The sequence below is a fragment of the Micropterus salmoides genome, unplaced genomic scaffold, assembly GCF_014851395.1.
Source record: "Micropterus salmoides isolate LMB-PRFRI ecotype aquatic unplaced genomic scaffold, ASM1485139v1 Ms_hic_scaffold_13, whole genome shotgun sequence".
NCBI classification, from domain to species: Eukaryota; Metazoa; Chordata; class Actinopteri; order Centrarchiformes; family Centrarchidae; genus Micropterus; species Micropterus salmoides.
The window spans coordinates 18979424-18984819 of record NW_024040374.1 but is presented as its reverse complement, the minus strand read 5'-3'; positions in this window follow the sequence as shown (position 1 = coordinate 18984819).

Genomic DNA, 5396 nt, shown 5'->3' with positions numbered 1-5396 from the left:
GGGAAAAGTCCTCTTTAAACTGAGTATTTGTAAAATGCCATGTACTGAAACACAACTTGGGAATCACTGCATTAAAAAAATGTATTTAAAGAGGTGGTATTATGCTCATTTTCAGGTTCAAAATCTTAATTAGGGGTTGTACCAGAACAGGTTTACATGGTTTAATTTTCAAAAAACACCATATTTTTCTCATACTGCACATTGCTGCAGCTCCTTTTCACCCTATGTGTTGTACGCTCCGCTCTTGAGCTACAGAGTGATGCATCTTACTTGTACAAAATCTTTGTTGGGAGTTGCAGGTAATCAGAAGCAGAGAAGAAACAAGGTAGTGTGATGCAAATCAAAGCCGCTTCAGAGTGCACCCGTAACCTAGCAGATGGTATAAGTTACTCACAAGTCCACAACCACACAACATCATTGTTCCACATCAACCATAAACCACTACAAAAATCACCATATTTCAACTCAGTTTTAAATAAAAATTGTCCAAACAATTTGAACGTTTGCTCAGTAGCTTTCACATCAGGTGTAACATTAGCATTATAGTTATAACTTTAGCTGTGTTAGCCAACGTTTACAACTCCGCACTTGAACAGTATGTGAAGTTACGTTGTCGAGTTTATTTTAAATATAATTTACAACCAATAAAGCATACTTACAGGTTGTGATTGTGAATTTCCAGGCCCAAACAGAGTTGCATCGTCTTTTAGGACTAAACGTTGAACTGTTGCCGGTGTTCTGACAATCTATGCTGCCTTGTTGAAAAATGCTACCATAGCGCAAATCGATAGACTCGACTCTACTCGGCCCTGCTCCGTTTTCCATTGCAGATAGTACCCAGAGATAGTACGTCTTTTTTAGGTTAAAACATTTCAACATTCCTCAGATGTAAGGACCGATAAGTGGTAAGAAAACCTTCCAGCTGTCTTTTCTTCTGTCGTTGTTGCTGCAGCGGTCTGTGTGACGACAGGAGCAGAGGGCTCTGTGAGCAGGCGGCTGGCCGGCCTCACACGCTCCTCCCGCGGGTTGGCACAGGCTTCCCCCACAGCCACTCGTGGAGCTCCTCAACTCAAGCACATTTTTGTTCTGCTATCACTTCTCGTGAAACTGTCAATATTTGAAATTTACACAGTTGATTTCTCACCTCAAAACTTCTCAGAAGTGGATTTAGTGTTGAAATTCCATACGAAAACTGTAAAATATAAAACTTTCTGTTGCTGGCCTCTGTCTGGTGCAGCAATGATGATGCAGTGAATAGTGAATATTCTCTGACGTGTTTTCACGCTTTGAACCTCGACGGAGGTGAGGTGATACGAAATAAAGTACCTGGGAGCAGGTACAGGTACAACATTTCTGCAATGGAAAACCAAACAAAGGCCATTTGAGCCAAGTTGAGCTGGTACTGTGCAGTGGAAAAGGGGCTTAAATAAAATCAAAGGGCTTCCGCTCAGACTAGCTTGGTTTGAGGGCGTGCCTGAGCCCGCTAGCTGCTTGGCAAGCTTTATGATGCGTTTTCATTGTGATGTCACAAGTAAAGGAAGTGAAGGGCTGGACTACAAATGAGCTGTTTTCAAGCAGTTCAGAGCAGAGCTTTCTGTGGGAGATGGAACTCCCTTTGGGCTGGACTTTGGGCTTTTTCACTTTGCAAACTGTTAACATGCACAAAAAAGATATATAACTCAATAAAGGAGAGGAAAAAAAACAAAAAGCATAATACCACCTCTTTAAGATCTAAAACAAAGGTGGGTAATTACTGAGTGAGGTTGTTGGTGTGGAGATGGAGAAAGTGATCTAAAGTGGATTAAGGCTGATACATTTGTGACTTTGACTTTGTCTTCTTGGCCATGATTCTTTACTGATATATTATGTTCAACGGGTAAACTCACAGGGGTGTATTATTTGTCCTTTGTCCTTAGTGTTTTTGCTGTAGTTATTATGTCAAAATTGCCATAGAGGTCACAAATATACTGACTAAGACCTGTATCCATCAGTGTCCACACCACAACACCGCCCCTCACAGACAATAAACAAAGCCTGAAGTATGTTGTGGCTCCTGTCTTTTACTCTGTTAAGTTTTTCCTGTTCTAAAATCATCGGTGTGAAACAGAGAGACCTTAATGTCTTCTGTAATCAACAAAAAGTCTGGAAGGCAGCAAGTGTCCTAGCCTCTCTGGGACATGTTCTGGCAGGTGAATTCTCTCTCCGTTATGCACTACCTGTGTGCAAGACAAACCGCCTCTGCAAATCTTTTATCCCTTTGGTGATCAGACTTTTAAACTCCCTGTAGGGTCCTTTATGGGGTTTCAAGTGTGCACAGTTTGTATGTTGTGAATATTTTGTGTTTTGTGTTATGAAGGCTACTGTTGCAGACATGCTGCTCTTAACTAATTGCCCCTAGTAGGATTAATAAAGTTGATTGAATTGAATTGAAGTGAACTGAATTGAATAATTTGATATTTCCTCTGTTTGGCATTTTTCAACACAAGAAAGAACATCTGGTGAATAAAATGATACGAAATGTTTCATGAAAGTTTAAGATGGCAGTATAAAATGCAGGCTTGTTGATCCAGCAGGGCTTCATCTGAAATGCTGAGACACAATTTGGTAATATACTCATAATCTAGTTTTATTGACATTAATTAGCACAGCAAGGGTGCCACAAAGTGTGACCTTTTCAGAGTGGTTACTGCACACCAAGAGAACACATTTCAAGAGCTGCTTCCAAAAAGAAAGATTAAAAGGCTAAAACCAAAACCAGTTTGGCTTATTATCTGTGTGCTTCAGCTGTTGCAGTCTTGTTGGCTTGTCTTTATCAGTGGTGCTTGTAATTGTGGAAGGGACTGAACATTACTAGATTGTACATTATGCATCGCATTTTAACTGTGGATTAGAAAAGGCTGCCGGAGTGTGAAGTGAAGCGTGGTGTGGGTGCTATTACAAGTGACAAATTTATTAAGTCAGTTTGTAAAGGAAATCTATACTCCCATGTCTGTCTGCTTTTAAAGAGCACATGGCCCTCAGCACAGCAGAGAAAAAGCAAACCAAATCTAAAGCTAATCCCTTCATCGCGCTCTTAAATCTGCAGCCAGGGACCACGTGACCAGATAGAGATTAGAGGAGGAGGAGGGGGACAAAGAAAAGAAGAAATATGAGGAAGTGATTGAAAAAGAAGACAAACCTGAGATGCAACAGGTGAAAATATACTGTAATGTCACAATGGAAATCTTGGGCTCTGTAAATCTTAAATCCATACAAAAAACTGTGTTTTAAGGGGTTTAGTACTGAACTGTTTCTTTACCAGATACAATTTCCTGGAGTCTCCAGTTTTAGTTTTTTGTATGGATTAAACAAACAAGATAGGCCATGTGTTTTTTTTTAGCTTTAGAGGTTGTAGGTGCTATTGTGTGGATTTTTAAAAAATAATTTTTTTCAAAGGCTAGCTGTTTCCCTCTGTTTCAAGTCTTTATGCTATAAGCTAAGCTAAGCTAAGTGGCCGCTGGCTGTAGCTTCATATATTTTCATATTTTTATTTCACATTTGTCCTGACAATGTAAACATCGGTTTCCCATGCCAATAAAGCCTCATTGAATTCAACTGAAACATATTTGCCAAAATGTCTAAATTTAGCTTTAGCGTGTTAGTGTCTAATATGTTGCACATATCAAGCTGTACAATATGCATTTTTTCATAATAAAATATAATCAAATTCTATTGTGGCATTCTTTAGGCGCATGGAAAGACTGACAGTCGTCTTATCCACCACATTCTGAGGTATGAGATGAGCCGAGAATGTGCAGTCACTTGTCTCTGCATGTGTTTGTGACATGCTATGCCGGTCTACCATAGTTTAACATCAAAACCATACCTTCTCATGGAGCTGAGGAAGCAAGTGTGTCTCAAACAACTCCTCATCTCTCCATGCTCCCATTCGCTTTCAGTGTCATGCTGTCTGGTGTGATGAGGGTTCATGACAGGCTAACTGTAGAAGTCTATTATAGCATCTCAGAATAACCACTGAAGCCTGGAATGAATAGGCAAACCCGAAGTAGAAGCGTTCATTAATCTGTGATCCAGATCACAAGTCCAGTATAGAAATAAAAGAAGTGTATCGAAATACAATACAACAGCAATGCCAGCCAAATGTGATCAAAAAAGAGGAATTAGACACAGTGAGCTGAGACAATCAATATCATCACACTCAATCCCTAAATGCAGCTGCAGGTCTGATTCTCATCTGTGCTTCTCACAGCTCGGTGACCAATCAATACGTTTAAGACCCTCTGCCCTCAGCCCGGTGCGAATGAAAGTATATACTCAGAGCAAGACGGCTGCTCGTTTCCCACCTGAAAGTCATGAAATTAGCCCAGCTGGAAGGAGGCAGGGTGGAGTTGTCTTTCTCTTGACTGTCAATCTGTGTGTCAGCACCAAGCACTTCATGGAGTGTCTTGAGTTGGTGCTGAAACTATTAGTGACAGAAGTGATTTAGTTGATTGACACAGAGCAACATCAGCATTTATTTGGATTTGTAGATTCTTGTGTCCGTCAACCTCAAGAACATAATTAATTTTAGTCTTGTTTCTGTCCACCAACTCCTGAAGGAAACATCTGGCTCTATAGCTGCTAAATGTTCCACTAATTACATTATGATCACCAGCTAGCCGCTAACTTTGTCTGATGTTTGCTGGTGGGCAAGTAGCGTACAGTGGGTTCATCATTTTGACTGAAAACAGCTGATTGCTGATGCTGCTGGAAATCGGGTTGAAGAGAAAGGAGATGTGTCAGTAAAGTTCATAAAATCAAAAAACAAAAAAACAAAAACCTGAAAGATGCTAAGCAGAAGTGCATTATAATTCTCTGTAGGTGTCTCGCTATGAGCAACCCTGCTCACATTAGACGTAGTCATTTGATCTATTGTTAATATAAAAATATTGATTAGTGCAGTGAATATTGAAGTCAGTTCAAAAGCACCAAATGACATTCATTTCACTGTTCCAGCTTCTAAAATATGAGCAATTGCTGCTTTTCTCAGTATTATTTAATTGTAAATTGATCTTTGGGTTTTGGACTGTTGGTTGGCCATAGCAAGCGCTCATGTCACCATGAGTTGCATTGTGATGTGTTTTTCCTGACATTTCATGATCTAAATGAGTATGCTGAATAAATCAATAAAATAAATTCATTACAAAACACACAGGTTATTTAAAAAAAGGTTACTGCCCTATTCTGAGCCAACAGGATGAGCAGCATCTCTGCTTGGTGTGCACTGACAACAGATATAGCACACGCATACCAATAAGACACCAGTACGCCAGTTCCTGCATCTGATAAACTCAAACTCTAAAATGATGAGATGAGCAATCCTAAACCATTTAAAGTTACACATTGATCAATCACTG